Source organism: Diadema antillarum, unplaced genomic scaffold (assembly GCF_040938485.1).
Source record: "Diadema antillarum isolate AM-2024a unplaced genomic scaffold, OU_Dant_1.0 seq00000090_RagTag, whole genome shotgun sequence".
Lineage (NCBI taxonomy): Eukaryota > Metazoa > Echinodermata > Echinoidea > Diadematoida > Diadematidae > Diadema > Diadema antillarum.
In genome coordinates this window covers 320,205-344,806 of record NW_027271180.1, presented here as the reverse complement: position 1 = coordinate 344,806, position 24,602 = coordinate 320,205, and the positions used below count along the sequence as shown (strand labels likewise).

The window sequence follows — 24,602 nt, the reverse complement described above, 5'->3', positions numbered from 1 at the left end:
TTGTTAGTATAACATTTTTTTTTTTGTACAAGTTCATTTGGTCTCTTGACCTTTGACCTTATTGGACTTCACCAATATTCGATCTTGACCAGCATCTTTAGGTGAAGTACCTTTGATGTACTTGTACTGTGAATTTGGTGGTTACAGCTCAAAGCTGTGGAAAGTCATAGAGAGTATGTACAGCAAATTGTTAGTGACGCCACCGCTTCTACCGACCAACGACAATGATGACGGAAAAGAGACGCTTAAGTGTACGTCTTGTTTCCTACGCAGGCTGGACAAAAACAAGTGCCAGCAAAATGATCTGTTTGAATCAACATGGCCCATATATCCTGGTATACATGTAGTGTATGTTGACTGTGCTAAAAAGACATAGGATGTATTACAAATGAAGTCAGCGTAACTGGCACTTTTCCTTCCATTAGGCCTATGTTACAATGGTTGTAGTCCCATTCACACTAAAAAATGTCATAGCATGGAAAAGGGAGGTTCAGATAAACATACTGCATACAACTGTATCAAATTGCTTTCGTTTTTGTTTTGTTTTGCTTTGTTTTCTAACAGCACATTCCATGAATGCAGAAACTAGATGTGTACAATAGGACCATGAATTCTGGATATCTGAAGTTTGAGGAATCGCTTGAATGAATGAATGAATGAAGATACGCTCAGTACTGCAAAACCAGAAATTTTTGTGCGCATGAAACTTTCACCTTCTCATAAGGAACTGAGGTTTGTGAAAGTAAAATGCATGCAATTTTTTTGTTCTACACAATGCATCGGCAGGACAGCGGGCAATTTGCAAAAGTTTCATGCAGTAAAAAAAAACAAAGAAAGCTACAATCGGGAGAGTTTCATGAAGTGAAAAAGACCATCTGCTCAAATTCACAAAATTTTCATGCTGTATATCTGGTTTTACAATTACAGTAGGCCCTGGAAACTAAGTAATTTGTTGGAAAGGGAAGCAAAATATCACATGCTCCTGTCACCAAGTATTTTATCCCTCTTTGAATTTCATTTTTTGGGTTTTTTTTATGGTGTAAGGGGAAAGCACCCCACTCCCTTCCGACAATCTGAAGAAGTGACACATCACTCTTCCTGATGGAAGTGAGAAAACTGGAGCAGGGATCTGCTTTTATTTCCTGCTTCATGCAAGTTAGCACCATGAGACATTTTAGGAGCACAATATAGAGGAAATGCCCGTTGGGTGGCTATGATATTCTTACATCCAGTGTGATCACAAACATTTATCAACAGTATATTTCACACTTTCCCATTTTTCATGCCCTAGTGAACTCTCTAGTACTCTGTATGCACACACACACACAACCCTGAAATTAACCATTTCTGAAACTCAATTTTGCAACTTGATGTAAAAAGTGTTATATCACGTGTGTGGACACACACACACACAAAATGGTTAATTCTCATGATCCACATCACGATGCAAAAATCTGTCCCATTTTATTTTTTTCTTTTATCATGATAATTTGCTCTGCATGGTGTGTGTGAACAGCAAGTGAAGACTGTATCCAGCCTTTAAATCCCATAATGCAACCTGCCACAGTTGGTCAGCATACACGGATGCCTGATGGGGTCACAATCCGGTCACTCTTGACTTATTCTCTTTTTCTTTTTTTTAACTCGCATGATAATTTGTCAGTATCTGTGAAGAGTAGCAAGTAAATTTATGCTTGCTTCGCGATGAACAAGCCTACACGATAATTCCTGTGTGTGTGAATGCAGCTTGTAATGGCTATATTTTTGTGTTCAGGGATGTTCTACAGCAACATGTGGAATGTTACATTCTTGTCTATGTTTTTCCATGTATATACACCTGTATCTATTAAAAACAAAATGTGAGCTACTGATCACTGAATGTTTTTATGGAATTTTTCGCAGGGCTTATTACAGATTCTGTGCAATACATTTTCTATTGAGATAACAATTTCAAGCACAGACATATCAGAAATATAAGAGAAGAAAATTACAAAAGAAGGGCAGAGGGGAAAATGCATAGAAGGTACATTGTAACAGAAAAAAAGCACAAAGAAGGAATAATGACCCCCCCCCCCCAACAAAAAAAAAAAAAAAAATGGGAGAGGAGAGTGCCGAACAATGTTACTATGAAAAAAAGAAAAAGAATAAGAGACACAAAGAATGAAATTTAAACAGGAAATGGCTGAAAACAAAAGATTGAAGAAAAGGAGGTACTTGGAAACATGAATTCAGACCGTCTCAAACCACATGTTTCTCTTCAAGTATACAACTCTTGACAGAAAGAGTAGCAGACATAATAATAATAATATTAGGGGGGAAAAAAAGAGGTCTCCTTTGTCCAATAAAATTGTGGTTTAGAGTCACAAAGAATTTTGCCAATTCCCTGCACAAAGACCATCTTTTTTTTTTTAAATTCAGTTCAATGTGCCCCTTGGTAGTTCATGTGGATACACAAAAGGAATCTGTCATGACATTTTCACCATTTCAGAAGGCCCCATAAGATCAATTAGCAGTTTAACCTATGTAGTAATATACTTCCGTCTAGACATAACTTGTGAAAACTCTGCTACATTTTACCAGAAGAGGGTGAAAGGCAAAGTCACTGTGTGATTTCAAAGTGGTGAGGCTTCATGCATAAAATGGCATATAATGTAAGCCAATCTAAATCCCTTTCTGTATGAGAAGTAACTCTCCTTGCCATTAAACAGTTTTCTACAATGTAATAACCAGCTTTTGAGGTACCTAATCTCCCAAGAGAGCATGAACTTATAATGACATAGTAATTCTTTTATTTCAATACTGACCACACACTAAGAAGAGCAAATTAAAATGGCTTACTGTCAGCAAATCAATTCCCAATTTTGCTCAATTTTGATGGTCTACAATAAGACTGTCAACTTTAAATATCAATTCCAGCATTGGTAATACAGCTACATTTCATTAAAAAGTGGCAAATTACATTGTTCTACAGATACAGTATATTGGTACACAATTATATGCTGAGATGACAAACAACATAAACCAAATTCTTACAACCTTGCTCTACGAGGTGCATGCCAAAAAGCATGGGAATATGCAATGGGCACGTATATGGGCGAACGTGTAGGTGAAATTTGTTTTCATTCTGAAGAACACTAGGACAAAAGTCAGAAGGGCAAAATTGTCATCTTTAAAGGCCTACTCTATTATGAGTCTATAGTATCTATATTGTATGAGATGTCATTCATTCAATTGTGCATTACAAGTAAACTTTTAAAATTTCTTCTTTTTTTCCCCCAGCAATATGTTTCCAGGCGCCCTTTAAGCACATTGTTAAATAGTAACAACTTCGGACTTTGTCTCAGACACTCAATGTCAGTACATTATGTTTTGGAAAGTGTGTCGTACAATGTGGCTCTATGTCACTCTCTTGTGGACATGGCTGTTCAAAGACCTCGGGCATATCTCACTGAGATGTTTGCGATTGTGGCAATAACTGCCTTTATCACAGCAGCAACTTAAATGCTTGTGACTGATTGGTTGCTTCCTAGCTGTTCCCATGGTGACTGCTGTCATGGCAACTTTCAGTAATCATCTATGTGAAAAGGGCTCCTGATGCATAGAGCAAATATGATACTAATTTTCAGAGGAGAGTTCACAGAAATATGGCTATCTAATGGGTAATCAGTAAAGACTTAACTCAAATTTTTTACGAGACACAAGCAATCACATGATAACTCATACAACCTTTTGTTTGAAAAAGGATCATCACAGAGCCCAAGTCCTTCAAATAAACTTTGATAGATCCAATATGAGTCTTATCCCGCTTCAAATTTGGCATGATATGCCACATATTTAGTGAGTCTAATATTTCATGAATCAGGAATTTCTGACAATTTAGTCAGTGATTAAATTTGCAATCACAGAGTACAGTAATGAACAGAGAATCTTATGTACAATTTGTAAGTGTGCACGCTGCTTTAATGTCGGGCATTACAATTATGGTCGCATATTATTAAATTCATGAATACCAACAAACTCATGAAATTCACAAAACTTAAATATTCTGTGAAATATATAGCATTTTTACAATGAAACATTATCAGCACCAACCAAGAAGTGGTATCTGGTGTGGTATCGAACAGAATAAGGCCCTTTAACCTGAGAGGCACTCTGTCGACCATGTTTATATTCATAGTCTAGTGGGTTGGGGCCCCATGTATAATTCATTTCATAAGCAGTAAATGGATGCAAAATGATACACTTGGGTTTTCAGAAGGAATTGAAAGGTACCTTCTTTGTCTTCACAGAATAGCCAAAAGCTATTAAACATTAGTTTCCTTCAAATATGCTGAATATCTTTGACTTAAAAGCAAAAAAAACAAAAAAAAAACAAAAAAAAAAACAACTGCAGTCTTTCTTTTTCTTCTCTGTTCTGAACAAGAACAGGATTTGACTTGTTCACGTGCATTTTCCTTTAAGAATATTGCGAGAGCCAAGATTTGCGAAATCAAAATGCACATGAAAGTTCTGGTCTACACTATATGCATTGAATGCCGGTGCCAATTCGCAAAAAAAAAAAAAAAAAAAAAAAAAAATTAAAGGGGGAAAAAAAAAGGTCACTTTAATGATCAACACAAAATCAACAACCACTGAACACCATCTGAAGCCACATAATGTCAGTAAATAAACTAATGTCTTCTTTCCTGTTTGAGATACAATCTTATCAATTCAGAAACTTTATACCTTAAAGTGTATTTTTTATGTATTCATATTTCCACATTACTAATGTATGCTATATTGGTTCTATGAACTTTGTGCTTTTGAATTATCTTAGTATACTTTTGCACCTTTCTACGAGGTGAAAACAGATAAAAGTAAAGAGAATGGTAATGACTAAAAAAAAAGCATACTTTTGGTACATACATCTCAAGGTATAAGGTCATGACGGAAAGACTGAAGTCACATGCCATTCTCAGATTTTGTCTTTTTGTACACAGAGACACTGTGTAACAAACAGGTACCATTGTTGGCTTCCCTGACCTCATCAAATAGGAAGAAAGGACCCAAGGAATGTATATTTTTCTATTTGACCTGCATCCATCAGACACGTAATACATCCATGTGCAAATCATGTATGTACCCCCCCCCCTACGTTGATACAACGTTTGTCATATAATATTTAAAGTTTAAAATTTTGATGCTTGGCTCGTAGTTTTAAACTATGATGCGCGTCTATCTATCTTTATGAAATGCACTATTGATAAATCCGTACTGTACTTCCGCTTGAAAAACATTGTTCATCATGCAGAGATGTTAAATAGCAGTTCTACTGATACTGAGAAATAGGCAAGGGCCATTATCATCTACAGGAGACATACAAGTAATCAACAAGGCATTTCGATCCATCTTACATCAAATCTTAAATTTGAAATGTCACATTCATTTTCGTTCACAATCATACAAGACAACCAGCAATACAATAAGATAAATATACTACTAGAATCAAACAAAAAGACCATAATGAATGAAAATTCAGTGAAAAATAAATATAAACTGATACAAATAAACGGAAAACTATATTTGACATGAGGTCATGCATTGTACATTTATGATGATCTCATCATGTGAAGGTATAATACTTGATGAATTGGGGCTTTTTATTTTTTTATCTGTCTTTGCCACTCCCATTAATTTTTGATATCAAATCCTAAAGAAATTAAAAAGAAGCAACAATTTAAAGTGTAGAGGAGTGGCAAGGTCACATATTACTGGGTCTTTCCAAATGCCAGTAACACACATGTACATCAACCCAAGACAGCATAATCTCTCCTACAAATATGAGCAAGTATTTATGCTGATTGCATGCGTCAGGCTTAGGGGAGTTTTGGATACGAATGGCATGGGCATGAATCACCAGCAATGCCAAGATTTCTGGTCTTAAGTGGGCATGAATGCACTTGAACCTTGATCCTCAGATCCTCCATCAGATTCATACTTCATTTCTTTTTCATTCTATTATCAGAAAACATAGAATGACCAGTGTAGGAAAATATGATGATATACAACATGCCAGTACCACTGAATAACTTCTTAATAATATTTTTTTGTTGTTTTTTTGTATCTGGCAGTTTCTCAAGATGTTGCACAACTTTTCATCTCATCACTGATTCATATCTTCAGAGGATCATTAAAAGTGCAAAGAAATGCACAATCTGTCTTTCCCTGTATAACTCTGTCCATGCATGAAATCTACAAACGTATCTTTTATTACAAACCATAATATATTTGCGGCATAAAATTTTGCCAATTGGAGCTGATGGTCTCTTTCACGACATGAAATTTTCATGAATTGCTATTGGCAGTCAATGCATATAGTGGAGACTAGAACTTTTACGTGCACTTTAATTTCACAAATCTTTGCTCTTGCAAAATTTTGCGAAATCAAAATGCATGTTAACATTTCTGATTTTACAGTATACTAAGAAAAGCTCAATGAAAACAAGGACGAATTTTCACACTTAAAAATGTTATTTTAGAATACATTTGAAAGTTAATCCACAAAACTATCTGCCATTTGTATGCACACCATTTCTTTCTTCTAAATACACAACACTTTATCTGGACAATTTTCCTTAATATTGAACATATTCTCATCAATACACAATTTTTAAAAACAGGTTTTAATTTTGACCGACATTATTTTAGAGACATGCACATTATCATCATGATGTGGACATTCTATTTCATTACCAATGCATACATACTTTGGTATACCAACGTGGGAAAGAAAATCAAATGAATTCCGAAATGTCAACATTATAATTGCTCAGAACAGGGCAGGGAATAAACCACAGCACATTCCATAGATCACATCCGCTTTGCCTCCGGAGACCCGAAGCTGCAGGGGGCCTCCCGCGATGCCAGAAAACACTTTTATGATCAAACACACTCTTTGAGGGCCCTGAGACTTTAATCGCCCAGCCTCATGGGGAACCGACGCCTGAGAAACGATCAAAACTCATGAAAATACCCCATCAAGGAGTAAAGATTATCACCAGCACAAGTATTCTCCTGGACAGCATTGAGCTCATCACCGGTGTGATGTTGGGGAATGAAGTATCCCCTCATCATCCGCGTTGTTGCCAGTCTTCATCTCCCCCCCCCCCCCCACACACATACTTTCCCTTTGGTGTCTATGAGTGAATGGTAGAGCCATATCAAGTTCATGTCTGTGAAAAAGATTAGTTCTTCGGAGAAATGGGGGGGGGGATGTAAAAAGAAGGTTCATGATCTGATCTACATCGTGTCATCTGGATGATGTTTGAATTTAAATTGTGGCAAAAGCAGAGAATAGTGTCAGGGTGTCTCCCTCTTCTCTCTCAATCGTAAAATCTATCCCTCTCTTTCATATTCCTCTTTAAATGTATTTGCATATTTACATGTATATGTATTGGATTTTTTTTTTTTCACTCCTAGTGCTGATTCATATAAACCATAACAAATATGTACACAGCCTGTACACAGCCTGTACACACATACGATACATTAACATAGTACCGGTGTTTGCACTGATTTCATTTAAATTACATTGTGCCTAAAACCCAATGTTGCTCTCTTTTTGGAAGAGTGCCATAGAAGAAACTAATGATGCCTTTTTATTCATGTACTCGTATACTGCAAAACGAGGAATGTTCGCATGCATTTTAATTTTGCGAATTTAGTGTGCATCAAGATTCGCGAAATCAAAATGCACGCGAAAGTTCTTGTCTACACTATATGCATTGAACGCCAGTGGCAATTCGCAAAAATTTCATGCCACGAAAAAGGCTGTCAGCTCCAATTCGCAAAAATTTCATGCTGCGAATATATCATGTTTTACAGTAGTTATTTACAACCCACATTACTTACAAAAAGAAAAAAAAATTATCATCATTGCGAAGAAGACCACTAGATCCCTTTATGGTCCATCATGGACCAAGAAGGACTATAACAGCCTTTCATAAGTAGTGGCTGCTTCAACCCTTGACACATTTATGTCAAGGATCAGCAAATAATCGTCCATTATCACACATGATTTAAAAAAATAAATAAATATCAGTTTGGTAGGACAATGTAGGACAGGTTAAGCCTGGTCTACATCCCTAGTGCCATGATAGTCAACTTATTGATTGTGGGCATCTTCGGTAACACATCCCCTTTGTGACCTCATAATGAGCCAGTTTTGTCATTTATGAAATGTGGGTCCTCATGACTTAATTTGATTTAATCTGTACATGTTTTGACATATTGCATGCTGTCTCTATATTGTGTGGGTTTTTTTTTCACATGCAAAAATTGCTGATCATGAAATTCCATGGATACAGCCGCATAATGTATGTTAATTATTTTTATTTTATTATTGATTTTCTTTGTTTGGGGAAGAGGGAGATAACTGCCTAATATGCATGTCATAAGGACATTAGCCTGCCTCAAATATAAGTTACATAATCATCTCAAGATGCTTTTAAGGATGGCCATCTCAAGATGCTTTTAAGGATGGCAATCTTCAGGTTCCAGTGTTCTGAAGTATTAAAGGTAGAACTTAATCCTTTACCTTGCACCTTGTAGCTCTACTTGCGCTGAGTAGCCTTGATTAATGGAGGTGTTTGCACAGCAATTTAAGACTCTCCATATAAAGTGGGCAACTTTACAACACAGGGCACAATATAATGGAAGTTTCACACTGGACAAAATTGAAGAAACCTCATAGTCTATACATTCAGGCTTCATTTTTGCATATTTTTTTATTCAGCCTCATCAGAGGATTTATAACAGCTGCAATGACTAAAATAATGCACATTACACCCGTGGCTAAAAAAACCCCTAGGGGTGACTTTATACGGCTGCAAATTTGTTGTAAAATCCCCACTAAGATATTCCAATTGTTTTGCCACTGATCTTTTAGAATCAAATTCAGAAAGCATTGCGAGTAGTGACCATTTATCAAACTTCCAACAACGGGGATTTAGATTGGACAACTTAACCTAGTTTATGCACTGACTGCCTTGCAATGAGCCCTTCATCTCCCTCATCAATTCCAAGAAATGTTTGAAAACCTGTCCACTATCCACATCTTCAAATTCTGTGCACTGTGTGTGCACACACAGGCATGCATGGCAACTCAAAAGCTTGCTTACACTTACTTCACTTAGCAACAACTATTGAAATGTAAACACAGTAAACTCCAACCATGGAACTGCATTGTAGCTCGACATGAACAGGTCTACGAAGGAGCCCAACACTAGGTACAATTGACTAGAAACATCTCTCAAGAAAACTGTTACTATTGCTACACTTGCAGGCTACTCTACATGGGTTTCTACCATTACTTTATAGCAGGGCTTGACACTAACTTGTTTGTCAAGTGGCCCATAAAGGCCACTAAAATCTTTAAATCTGAAATTTTGGTCGCCTATAAAAGACATGAAGTGGCCAAGAAAAGCACAAGTAACAATCTATTTTGAATCTTACAATGTAGTTGCTTGATCGGGCCACCAAAAGATGACTTTGGTAGTCCAGCATCAATTTTCAATAGCCTCGGGCCACTGGGCCACTGCTAATTATGAAGCCCTGTTTATAGACCGGCCTTGATGTTGCTCTCGTGATTTTAAGCACTATCCATGGGAAGGGAGCTAGCACTGGTACAGATGTATTGCTACAGATTATTTAGTTGAAGACAATACTCTTTTCAAGTTTGAATACAATAGTTCAAGGACTGATACCACTTTCCTTGTGGTTTTTATTACACCATGCATACTGCCAACTTACAAAGGCCTGATGAGAATTCTCAGAGGAGTACACATGTTTGCCACATTACTAACAACAGTCTCCATTTTATGGCCCATGGAACCTGGCAGGATCATTGAATAGAGGGGATCACTATACAGTTCTAAAGACATGATAAAACTCCATAGTTATTAGCAAACTATTCATCCCTTTAATATGGTATTCATGTACAAGGAAGTTGTTCAGATCACATGAAGCACCCATGAATGAGAGAGCTCAGGAGGAGTGAAGTACCAAATAGAATTGGTAATGTTAAAGTACATGTAACATGACTGCAGACATGTTACAATCTCCCCTCTCTCCTCTTTTTGTGGGCTTTATTTGGAGAAGAAACAATTATTTACAAAACAAATGGACAACAAATAATTATATGTACTTGCTGAGCCTGATGCAGGTACAGAGAGCAAGGATGCACTACAGATACAACCTACACACACATCAAATGCTTCATAAAGCTATAAAGCAAAGATTCATTGCCCGAACTATTTACCAACGCACCGTAAGATGTCTCCAGTTTCGGGGATCGCATGAACGTCTCCGACAAGGAGATGCCATCAATCAACATCAAACAAATCAATGAGTCGGGCAAACGAGCCCTGCAATGGTTAGGATGGGAATCACTGTCATCGTTGGAGGTTTGTGCCATGAGCCCCGCCAGACCAGCAATCAATCAAACAATGACATCCTTCCCACATTGATCTCCATCATGTATGTCTTCTCCATCATCCCTAGGCCCAGCTGATATCTTCTTGGCTTCAAACCAAAACATATCAACTCACAGCATATCTATCTTTATATTGTCTTTTCTTTATCTTCCTGAATATGAAAGATGTGAGCAAAAGAAAACTGGGAAGGACATTCCATACAAATATACAAATGAAGGACAAGGCATGGAATATGTAAAATGAGAAAGAAAACTCAAATTCCTGCAAATCTTGTATTAGTGCACATAAATGGTTGGTGAATAATTATTCTTTTATTATCCCTGGACTTTCATATGCTTAAATTCTTATCACGCTACACAAAACAGGGCACAAAGTTCACTTCATAGAAAAGTTTACACATATCATAATTCTTGTCTCGATGCACAGAAATGGTTTCGAAAACCTACAAAATGTGACGTTAAGAAACAAATGATTTACTTAGTGTTTTCTAAGCCACTGACATTACTGCACCTTAAATAGATGTTCAAATAAAATATCCTCAATATCATGCAGAGACACAAGAACTCACAGGAATTCTCCAAGAGATTATCCACTTGAATTTACCTTTCAGGAAAAAATATCAAAAGTGGTTAATACACACTATAATTGCTATTTGAGGGAAATGGCTTCTAAGTTCATTTCTTTTCTGTTTTTTTCATTCATTTCAGTATTGCTGTTATAACTGTTCTACAAAAAAGGGAGGTATAAACCCATGCCTCTTCTGAAAAGGAATCATTGCTGCCACCTTTGTCGTAACCCCGGCTGGTATTTGTGACTGAACTTATGTTTGGATATGAGACTACATGTAGTCTTGGAGGAGGCTGATTCCATGGTAACGAAGAAATGGCACTGAGACCCCACCCCCATCCATCCAACCCCATCCTCCCCCATCACCTCCTTCATATTGATTTCTCCTAAGCGGCTGACATGTTACCTGCCCGGTAGACAAGAGACACAAGAATCCCTATCCATCCCATCTCTAAGATGGCAGCCTATTCCGTTACCAAACCGACGACTCTTGTTGCCGGGATGAAAATGTCAAACAGAGGCAGATGTTCTGATGGGAAAACAGATGCTCACGTTTGCCTTCACGATGATAGCAAAACTTAAACACACATACATGCGCAAGAAGCAAAAAAAAAAAAAAAAAAAAAAAAATGACAAAGAAAGAGATACTATACAATGTATGTTTTTTCTTCTCTTTTTCCTTAAGGAGGGTACAAATCATCCTTTGCTGGGAATGGGAAGTATCAGTTTCACCGGATTACCAGTTTTCACATGAAATTTAATTTCATTCTGCTTTTGACTTAAGAAAAAAGTATTTATAGATATAAATACAGCTTTGCCATATGGCACCATGGAAAATTTGAGCTATCTTTAGTACTTGAGTGTAAATGGGAATGAATGATCAATTCTTCTAAAGTCAAGAATTAATGAATGTAACAAGTATTCAGTGCATAATAATACTTTAAAAGAATGATACAGAAAGAACTAAGACGAAATCACGTAAAGAGTATTTTTCATTATGAATTCTTCCTGATGAAACGGATCTGCAACCTCGAATGCAGACACGTGTAGAGAGGTGAAAAGGGTCAATTTCATGGCAGCAGGTTCTATACCATTTCAAAAGGATGTGGTGGCATTAATGTAAAAACATCCCTGCACCTGTGGTACTTATGATCTCAAATGTCGTCATGATTAGAAGTCGGTGTCTGTTTAATGGCTACAGTGTGATGGTATGGGATAAGGCAATGATACTGAAGTGTTTCTCCATATGTGGAAATCTATCTCTATTTCTAGAATACATGCGTGGAATCCTCCAAGCCTCACATAGAAACAAGAAACAATATGACTGGATGAATATATTCTCAAAAAGAAATAGATTCTTCCAGAGCTGCACTTAATAATCTGTGAAGGACATCATTTAAAAGACCAATGTCTTGATATTAATAAGTACAGCACTTGTAATGTGCCATCGATCTACTGGGTCTGCTTTTAACTCTACTTTATTTTGATGTCAATTAATGTTGTGCCATATTTCTTTTTCAGTTTGCTACTAGGAAATTGTACCTTGCTGAATTGTAATTTCTATTACACAAATTAATACTAATATTGATGTGATTATTGTTGATTTGTCATGTAATCACTTCATTCATAACAGAGGAGAAATAAAATGCAATGAACACTTCTTGTACCATTTTACTGGAAATTTATCCAAGTGTTCAGTTGTGGGGACAATGAACAAATTTTAATTCCAAAGCACTCTTCATTTTTCCATAAACTTGAAGAAGTCCTAAAATATACGAAAGAGGTTGTACAGCAGTTATAATCACAAACAAATTGTCCCACATGCTTAAATTCAAGTTAGTTCCTGGAGGAATGCCCCTCAGGTATTGTTTGCCTGTGAATACTCCATAAAGTCTGCTGTAAACTATAGTAGGACTTTTGTTTACTACATAATCAAATCCTCTATAGTAAACAAAAAGGGGAGAAAAAAAGATAAATAAATGAGAAATCTATAATGCAAAATTGAATTGACCTCACCATTACAGGGATTTGTTCAACATGTAGGCCTATAACATGGAATATACAGTGTATGTACTAAAGAAAATATAATTTCATCGCAGAAAATATTTGCACAGAGACAACTTGTTTACCTTTACTGACACACAATTGTCTAACACAGTTCAGGAGACATGGTCCAAAGCTTTCAAAACAACGATTACAAAACACCATAACAAAGGGGACGATTTCATGTTTGTTGATGGAATTTTTTAATGGACTACCACATCACTGAAGTGTATGGACATTTAGCTCAGCACAGGTGATTTAATGCAGGGTCACGTACAGTGTATCTAAAGGCACAATGCAAATTAGAGCTGTATTCATATGTTGATTAAAAAAAAAAACATTAAGGAAAGATCATGTACTTGGTTAAACTTACTTTGTTTGTGTGAATTCTAGCCAAAACAATTAAACAATTCCTCATCATATGCCATGCCATTGAAGGCAACTTAAACAGGATGTAAGCATTATAGCAAAGCCCTATTGTGGGGCAATTCCACAAGTTTACGCTATACAAGAAAATGAGGCTAATGTACCACACAACAAGTCTTTACTTGGCATGTCTTTATCATCAGATGTTGGGGGAACAAAACCTCGTATCTCAAAATTATAAAATGTTAAAGGGATCATACAGTTTTGGTTGAGACCTAATTTCAGGTTTCTAACATTTTTTGGTGAGATACTGGTAATGAGAAACCTCTTATGAAATATGAAAGAGCATGTAATTCTATGAGGAATTCAACTTTTATTTGAAGAAAATAGGTTTTGAAATGGCTGAGATATCCAAAAAAGAGCGATTCTAATAAAGTGTGGGACCCACACTTTATTACGATCGCTTTGTTTTACTTTGTTTTTGGATGTTTCATTCATTCCAAACCCGATTTTCATCAAATAAACTTTGAATTCCTCTTAAAATGGTATGCTCTGTACTATATCATACGTGTTTTCTTGGTATCTCCCAAAAAGTTAGAAGCCCAATTCTCATCTCCACCAATACTGTACTATCCCTTTAAGGAGAGTGAAAAAACATGGCAGCCAAAGCACTCAATAACAAATAGGATCGCCTTTCCTTTGACATGCCATGGTGGCTTTATTTTTTGGGTAAGATATTTAGGATTTGAACAGAACACCGTTTAACAGAATTATCTTACGATTAATCCAAAAAGGGTGATTTTCACCAAAATTTGAGATACACATACCACTGTCTTGTCATCGCAGCAATGTTATGAGAACTGTCATCTTCTACACAGACACAATGGGCTGTGTGTGTATTGACTGAATTGTGTGAAAAAATATCTATGAGAAAAGGTCATAATTTGGATTGAATGTCCCATCAAGAAAAAATGTAATGTCACACTTGTTAGTTCAGCCTCCTTCAAACACAAAAGATATATCCCATGGTTCATTTTGATGAAAAAAACCCCTCTTTCCTCAGATTTTCTGACAATTATTTGTTCTGCGGTCACTTGTGCACATCCTTGAATGTAAAGTGTGTTTACATTTGAACGTAGCATATGCTCACTCACAAAGTGTATGCGTTGTTCCTATGTGCATAAAAATGTGTTCAGATTTTTCTAATTTATTTAAATTCATTAATTTTTTTTTTTTTTTTTTTTTTTTTTTGTAATGAGGATATCCCATAGTCATTGTACACTACATTTTCTGATTTCATCAATACATGCTATGTATTGTATGCAGTGCATTGATTTCAGGATAGGTTCACTGTACAAAATGGATTCTACATCAAATGGTGGTGTATCTATGGCTATGAGCAGAGCAAAGGAATGTCTCAAAGACATAAAACTGATTTCTAACTTGGCTAGAAACTGAAGTTATAAACATTTAAGTACAACTTGGTAAAAAAAAATGAATATAAATTGAAATATCTTTCAAGCATGGGAAAGTTGATAAATGCAGCCTTAGTCTAAAGCACATGTGCCATGAAATATAACTTGAGAATTGATAGAATGGGAGTTCAGAAAGAGAGCACGACTTTTCTTTATCTCACTCTGTTTCTTATTCTGATGAATGGAACATATACGTGTACCATGGTTGATATACAATGTACATAGTTTGTATGTAGTTCTCATGCTTTCCTTTTTGTAATTTCCATACATGCCCCACTTGCCTTTGATGTATTATACAATAAAGAAACAAGGTTTGTAAGACCCTTACTCGCCTCATTGTGCTTTCAGAGACAATAAGTGAATGATTCATGACTTTGCTAACCAATTATCACTCATTGATTACTCAGTCATGCTCTCACACACTGAGAGCACCTGAACAAATGCAGAGCTCCGTAACAAAGACCTCTTTTATTTTTAACTCCAGGAAGAGCACTTAAAGGAGATTTCACTCCCCCAAAAAGAGAAATCCAAACAAAGTTATGAAAGTGAAAGCAGAATGCATATTACGCAAACATTTGTGTGTGTGTGTGTGTGTGTGTGTGTGTGAATATCGCCGCTCTTGTAAACCGGTGTGAGTAGTGTGTAAGCTTAAATAGCATGATTGTATGGTCATAAGAATACTTAGGCTTACTAATTCAGAGTTAGGTGTGTGGGTTGAAAGGCAAATTCTGCAGAGAAATATGCCTCTTTGCAGACCGTAACAGCATCTTATCAGCTTCAACCCTCTGTAGGATGAGATGGCCACACTTCAACATTTTGTATTTTAGTCATAACGAAGATTTTCTTAACGCCAGAGGATCTCACCCTGAAATTTCACAACCAATTTCTTGTACATCTCACATCTTGTTATTGGAGATTTATAGTACGTATTCATGATGAATGTCACCAAAAAAATAAAAATAAAATAATGTTTTTTCTGTTTTTGTTGTTGTTGGGGGGAGGGAGGGGTGGGGGATGGTCAAGGGTAGTGTAAGTGGTTGGGTCAAAGTTCAGTGGTAGTTCACACTTCCACTGGCATGAGGACGCTCATTTCTGTTTGTTTAGGTTTGTGGTTTTTGCCTTTAAACGTCAGGTAAGCCATGGCTTAAACCCAGGAAAGTAGAGTAATTACGCCAACTGAGGATAGTATGTGTCAGCAGCTGTGATTGGGGTACATAGAAAATATGGAGGGAAATATTTATATCCTCTTTGGAGGTAAGGAGATATCATCCATAATTCCATTTTTAGTTTAATGATGAAGTCATACATGCTGAGAGAAATTTTCTGTAACCCTTAATGGCTTTGTTCTAATTTTCTTTCCGTTATTTTAGATTCACTTTTTGTCCAAACCAAACACACACACACACATGTTTACTAAAAGACCTCTTGTATTTTAAATGTTAGAGAAGAAACCCTCAGTTTGCTTCATCACTCAGAAAGATTTATTTCATCAAAATTTAGAAGTAGACTTTTGCATTTAAATTTGTCTTACCTTAAATTTGTCTGAATTTTAATGATTTTATACAGTAATTGTCAATGATCATGATTTTATGAAGCATACTCTGGTGATTTAAATTGTTCTGTTTTATTCAAGACCATATCTTAAAGCATGCTTTATAATTGCATCTAAATTTCACAGCTGATTTTCTTGAGTCAACCACGTTTTACCTGTAACTAGCTTTCTTACAGTTTCAGTTGTAAGATTTTGGCAATAAAGTGGGACGAATATCATACAGTATATTGTACATCATTGGAAATCTGAAAAAAAAAAGTCTGAAAAAGTCTGAAAAATGAATACTACCAATATCTGAGTATTGATACCAGCTTTTTGTGATAGGCTTCATGGTGGTAGGTCACATAAATCTTTAACCTGTTGCGGGTGATTTTGCTACAATGTGCATTTCCATAGACATCTGCCCAAGTGTTTTATACTTGGGACTTGTCCTCAATGGATTATGGAAATATTCCTATATTGTATTAACCCGTTGAGGAAGGGCTGATTTTGCTACAACACGCATTTTCCATAGACACTTGCCCGAGTATACTCGGGACTCGTCCTCAACGGGTTAAGGTTTATCATTACTTGATAAATTCACAAAATTTAAATATACCACCCAAAACTCATACAAACAATTTGAATTCATGCCAAGGCATCCATACATGCGACCTGTCATGAAGGTTTTTGAAGATGCATCGTATTGATGGGACTCTTGCTACGATTTCGGGGTAGACTGGACTGGACCTTATGGTAATAAACCAAACTGTTGCTCCCAGTTTGAACAGTTGATGACTGGCTCCCTATTTATAGCGGGGCTCCCTGGTTTGCGCGGCTGGGCCATGAATAGGGATGCGTGATTTAGGAATGTAAGACTTGCATGGTGGCGACGGCTGAAAGTGTTTGGGGGCTCGCGGAAATGTATCATCGTAAAGCGCAGTCACCTCTGCACTGTTTTTTCCTCCTCATCAGAGCAAGGTGGGAAACATCTTAAACTGTCACCAATGCCAGAATGTGAATAAAGACATTTCCTGTACTGTACAGACTGACAATCAAGCGAGGTGTGAACATGATTTGGCAGTACGATCTTGAGTCTTTGCATTGTATTTCATTTTCAATGGTAACAATTCAATAATAGTCACATTCACACACAAGAGTTTGTGATTTTTGCATCGTGATGCAAAAAATCAATTCTATTTACCACCATTCATACACAGCAAAGAACAAAACACAAAAACAAAGCTTACTCGCCTTCAAACAAAGCTGTTAAATCTACAGACAGTGCATACATGTCGTAACAAATGACGGGAGCATGACCCAGGGTGCCTGAGTTTGTGAACCTAGTGCGGCAAGTGCATTGTGGGATTAAAAAACAAAAAAAAAAACCTCTTTGCATGCCATTCAAACACACCATGCAGGACACATAGCATGAGTTCATAAAAAGAAAAAAAAAAATCAAGCTGAATAGATTTTCGCATCATGCTGCATTTTGCGAGAATTAACGATCCTTTTTGTTTTTTATGTATCCAAACACAAGAATGAGTGGTTTTTGCATTACATTGCTGAAATTCATTTACTAAAAAACTGCATATCTCTGGTGTGTGTGAATACAGCTATTAGGTAAATAGGTTTGTAATGTTCTGATTTCATAGAATAAAGCATTTATTGTTTTGTTCAAATGACTTATTGAAACAATTAATTTATGAGAATTTCCATTTCTGTTCAAAGTCACCATCCATACCATACATAGTCTTTGCATTTGAAATGAGAGCTAGGAAATAAATTTATAAACCTGTCCATACAATTTATTCCCATGTTTTTTCCTCACTACTGCTGTACAGCTTGGAAAACAGAAAAGAAATACCCATATGTAATCAACTACGTTAAATTTGATCTCATCAAAAATACCAATGAAACCTAGTTAGTAAATACTAGTAGTCTGGATTTCTAGACATTATTTAACATCTCTGAACCAGCGACTACCTCGCCACGTTTATGGGGCTGAATCTGCAGACTAGAACAGGTTGATGATTCTAGACAGAGCGGAGAGGATGACAAATGGCAAGAAATAATGAACGCTGTCACTGAACCACTTTGTCAGATCGTTGCCATGGAGATGAAACAATTTTTGAAGAGATGGAAAAACCTGCCAGCCCTGGGGGTTATCAAAGCACTGCGCTGAAAGTGTCAAAAAGTTCAAAGGTCATGCCTGGCATGCTGGGATAGACTTTCATGTCTTGATAGATGATAGCATTATGTTACACAAGAGAGAACACACACACACACACACACACACACACACACTCAAACATATGAAAGACTAGACAAAACATGTCAGGATGAGTAACTGCTGGGAAGACTGATAAGAGAATTTTACAGGGTAAAATATGTGCAAGACTTTCAAAACAACATACCTTAATGCAAACACACAAACAGACACACACACACATCAATGCATCACAGTATATACGAAGATCTTGGAGAGCACAGTATTATACTATTCTGCATGCACAGAATTCATATCACAACTTTTTCTCTTCTAAATTCAAAAGCACATATATGCTAGCACTGTTATCAGAAGTAAACTTTGATAATGTACAAATTTCATGGCGATGGTCACTTTGATGTCTGCATTTTTTCTCTTTGTTCCAAAACACTTGCCCGACTTTGATTTTCACTTGCCCTGGGCAACTGCTTATGTTGCACATTGCTGTATCTCCCAGAGACTTCAAAATAAAGACAGTTAATTATTAAACAAAATTCAAAATGCATTCAGAATTGTGTAGCTAATTGCCATTTATGTTATATGAGACATCACAATTTTGATAGCAATGAAATGCACACAGACTTTAAAATTGATTTCATTTTCTTTCTTTTTTATGAGATGTGGAAAAATAAACTTGAAACTTGAAATACAAATAATTCAGAAAGTGACTTCTAATTTCAAACACATCAGCGTGGAAGAGATGTTTAAAATCCACACCACAAAACTTACAGTACATGGCATATAATATTTAATACTAACACATACTGTACTATTAAAATCTTGTGTTAAACACGTATGAAAAATGGTAACAAATGCTTAATCAACTTGATAATGTGCTTGATCCTATTTGCTCAATTCTCATTATCATATCCTCAGGAAAGTGGACACAAGGTTTGACAATTAACCGAGTATGAACAAGCATGGCAGTCTTCTCACCATCTTTGAAACTAATTGCAATTAGGAACTTGCCGGAAAATTGGGTCTCAGGAAGATTGCTCTTCTCGAGGTTGTTATACGCTATACATATAACTTGTAGCTAAATAACGTCCACAGGATATTATGTAGACTGATGGAAAGATAGAAAGATAGTGAGAGAGGGGAAAAGAAAGACAAAGACAAAGAGGAAGAGAAAGAGAGGGAGAGAGAGAGAGAAGAAGAGAAATATAGAAAGAGAGAGAGAGAGGGTAAGGCAAAAGAAAATGGAGCATCTACCACTTCTCATTCAAGTCTTTTCTGGGGTATGCAGCTGATCAATGCTTTAAAGGACAAGTTCACCTTCATAGACATGTGGGTTGAGTGAATGCAGCAATATTAGTAGAACACATCAGTGAGAGTTTGAGCAAAATCGGACAATCCGTTCAAAAGTTATGAATTGTTAAAGTATCTGCACAATCATTGCTGGATGAGAAGACTACTGCAGTGTGTGATGTCACATGCGTAGAAAAATATAAAGAAAATAAAAAGAGAATTTCACAAAACTTTACTTTTTGAATACAGTGCACATTTCTTTGACTTGTTACTGACGTATGTTAAGGGTAATATTATTCCCCTTGCCTTCTGAAAGAGAGAAGTTGAGTGTTTTTTTGTTATGCGAGAAAAGTGAAAATATGTTGAATTTTCTTAATACTTTCTTTATATTCTTGTACACATGTGACATCACAAGCTATAGTAGTCTTCTCATCCAGCCATGATTGAGCAGAAACTTCAAAAATTCATAACTTTTGAACGGATTGTCCAATTTTCCTCAAACTCTCAATGATGTGTTCTACTAATATTGCTGCATTCACTCAACCCACATGTCTATGAAGGTGAACTTGTCCTTTAATCAAGATTCTGGGTTCCTTTAACTGGGGCTTTTAGTCTCCCTACAAGCTGTAGTATAGGATGAAAACAAAGATTGCGTTGTGTACCATGTAATACACAAAACAACTACTACAGAGACGAACAGGTCTGAAACAATGCTTTGTTGTATTTGATTTGATTTGATTTGATTTGATTTATTCTCTGTATGGCATCATTTACATTTTTGTTTTCGAACATAAGAGTAACAGAGTTCCAAAAACAATGACAGCAAAACAGAACAACAGTTTTAATAGCAGATGCCAGTAGGCCTTTACAAAAACTAACTGGCACAGGCAAAATAAAACAAAGAATTCAACATGAAGGCATAAATGTGAGTGCATCTTGGCTGAGAAGTGCTGTATTTTGCAGCCATTTCTGTGCCGTGGGGCATCCAAATTTTGGCAGAGTTACAGTATAAGGACGAGGAGAGCAAAAAATATGATGAGTCACAGCAGACGGGCAGACAAAATGCTCCCTGGCACTCTGGGGGGATCCCCACTCAATTAGGGTGAATCATTCTCACAAGCTTTTGTTCTACATACACACACACACACAATCACACACACACACACACACAATCAATCAGGGCAGGGAAGGGCCACAACAATGGGCACAGTTTCAATGCTTCATACCCTTACACTTTGGCACACACACACACACACACACACACACACACATATTCATACATTAATGCATGTAGTGAATATCACTTTGGCCAAATTCACCTGCCTTCTTGGACCCATGCACCCTTCCACTACATGTAACAGTTTGCATAGTTGCACACTGAGAGCTTGTACATTATAACCATACAGTATCAGTATGGATGTATTTAGAAATGGCTTTAACAAATGTCCTATAAATTTTGCAAATAGTGAACATGAAAAAAACCCACAAATAGTAATGAGTTGTTACGATGAGAAAAGTCTCCTTGAACACAGAGAATAGGATTCTCATTGCAGATGCAGCTGCGAGAGTTACATAACAATATAACTACTCAGAATATCTGGGATTATGTAGTATTTAGTTCATTTTTAATGTTTTCATTGCAAATGCAGATGCCAGTACTTGTTGGCCATATATTCCCTACCGTTCTATCATTCATGTTATTTACACTAAATATAAAAAAGTCTTGGCAATACTGTAATTTCAATTACTCAAAAGTAAAATGCTTATAACACTGATGTCCTATGTTGTCATAACACAAGTCTGCTTCATACCGATGTATAATTAAACTTCATTAATGAATCCAACTGCAGAGAATAGCTGTAAAATATGTCCTTTGTGCCATATTTCCCTTGCTAGATTTCAGCTTGCTTGAATCAGTCTACACAAGTCAGGCAAAAGCAGACTTATCTGGTTGCCATGACTACCAAAATGGGAAGGAGAATGCAAAATGTTTAAATATGTCAGTAACCAGGCACAAATTGGATCACTGCATTTACTTCTAAAGACCTTGCGGTTTTCTGGTCCCCATGGTTTATGCACATGTGGGTATGTATAAAAGGAAGTAGGTACCCTAATCCACACAAACTCTTTCATTATGGCACAGGTGAGTCAAGTCTATGTGTAGTATTGTCTTGCTAGCAGGTGGCTTGCTTTGCCTGGGCAAACATACGCTTATGTATGAGTGTGTGTGTGATGGCGCACACTGTATGTGTATATTTAGGATTATATATGTAAAATACATATTTTGTGTGTGTATTGTAACTCTTTTCCTCTTTTTTTTTTGGGGGGGGGAGGGGGGAAGAAGATTGGGTATTTCAAAGTGAATGCAAAATTCAAATTTTATGACATTAGCTCAGTTATCAAGGAAGTGGTAAAATATTTTTTTTTTAAATCTTTTTGGGCCACTCTGAACCCTTGTGACTGCTTTGTGAGAACATTATGAAAAGGGTTTGATTTCACTGGACAATAAGAGCAATACGTTATCTAGGCAATGTCATGTACACCAGGAATGCAGTGAGCCATGCAGAGACTGAAATAAGAGAGAGAGGGGATAGGAGCTATAGAGAGGAAGAACTCCTGGGGTTTGCATGACACAAAACCTGAGCTTCAATCCAAATTGGCTCAGCTGAGTTGATAAGACTGTGCTCTGTGAAATCAGGCAAGAACACACGCCACAAATACACTAAACCATGTCAGGAGACCTACGATTTGATGTGCAACCGACTATGACGGATGATTTTTCTCGCTCCATTTGCTTTGCCCCTCATAACACCATCACATACACCAATCAAACCCCGAGTTACAGAGTCAACATCGTAAAATGAACATTCTCTAATGTTGCATGAAATTGCGACTTTCCTCGAAGCAGAGCCTCCCTCAAAGGCAACAAATTCCCCCCCCCCCCCCAATAAAAGAGGAGCCAGTGGAAATGGCATCATGGTCGGTTTGCATCATAATGATGTCTTCGCTGTCCAGACACATTAACATCCTTGCCTCTGCCATGGCAACGCATCACCGACCATCTCAGCATGGAAAGGTATTGTAAACATCCTGGCGGTTGGATGGAATTTGGGGGTGAGGTATGGCGTGAATTTATCGTCCTTATCGCAGTGGCCACAAAGCATGGTTGCAAAGCAAATCTTCACCTGGATTGTGAGCTTGATTTTACACAGGTTTAAAATACCTCGTCATACTCAATTGAGCACTTTAGCCTTGTGCATGTGCATGAAGGGGTGGGGCGGGGGGGGCGGGGGGGGGGTGGGGGGTGGGAGGGGCAAGTCCCTTGACAAATGTAGTTTACATTGAGCAATGATGCAAGACTGTTTTCATATCTAATCAAGACCACCAAAAACAACCAAACAACCTATAGTATAAGTGTAAGGGGGGGGGGGTCAACTTTGTGGGATGACCCTGTGCTAGTCTTGTACTTAACATTTAAATTACCAGTTTTTCTTACTTTCTGTTAGAATATCAAAAATACATAATATAGGGCATATATATATATATATAATTTCATAAAACTTAAGACCACATCAAACATCAAATACCATCAATGAATTTAGCCCGTCTTACAGGCTCTTATGTACAACTATAAGAGATCTTTAAAGTGTGTAAAACTTCTGGATCTAATATCTGCTTTCTGCATGGTTTTAATTTGGCTATCTCCACAAAATTCACACCTTAAACAAAACTATTTGCTGTACAAGATGCTAGATATACAGGATGTACTGCAACACTGTACTTTGCACATTGTAATATTGTACTGCTCTTTACTTTCGTAAGCTACGAAAACATGTAATAACAAGCAACATTTTGATCAAGAAGCGACAAAAATATTAATGCTTGCAATTTAAATAATATCTTACTCAGAAAATCTAGGAATACGGCATTCAAAATAATGGCAAATCATTTCTAGAATAATACGGCATGTGCAATTTGGTATGAAAATTGTGTAGTAAAGTACTACTAGCAACGACTTCAGTTCCTCAAGAAGATTGTTGAGACTGCAGCGCTGTTCAGAGATACAATATAGCGGTTCTCACAATGACGTCTGTGCAGTTGGCTGTCTGTACAACTCAGCATAATATGAAGACGAGAGAGCGGAAGCAGACTCTGTGACCCATGAAGGGAAGAGACAGAGAGCTATTCTTGACGACAGAGTCTTCTCCAGCTCTTTACCATCGCCTTTCAGAACGCAGGCCGGTCCCAGGTGGTGACAGGTATTTCTGGAACTGTTTATACTACACTTCCTAGTCTGGTATATCCCTCTACCCTCCCCCCCTCCCCTTCCCTTCCCCCCCCCCCTTCCCCCTTTCCTATTCTGTTCCCTCTCCCTTCCTCCTATAAACACAAACACACACACACACACACACACACACACACACACACACACACACACACAACACTCATGCACGCACGCACACACACACATATCAACTCAAACACATAAACACACACATAAACTTGTAAAAAGCTTCAAACAGAAGAAGAAGCATAGGATATTGATTAATGTGACTCATACTATACATACTTCTGCGTAAAACAAACCCATAATCTACACAAAATCCCTGATTTTTCCATATAAACAATAA

General features: G+C 36.9%; 1 protein-coding gene across 6 annotated transcripts in view; it reads right to left on the bottom strand.

Moving 5' to 3' along the window:
* Window positions 1-24,602, bottom strand: part of LOC139726587 (tyrosine-protein phosphatase non-receptor type 4-like) — a 163,619-nt gene that overhangs the window by 86,546 nt on the left and 52,471 nt on the right. The gene's annotated exons all lie outside the window — the stretch shown is intronic.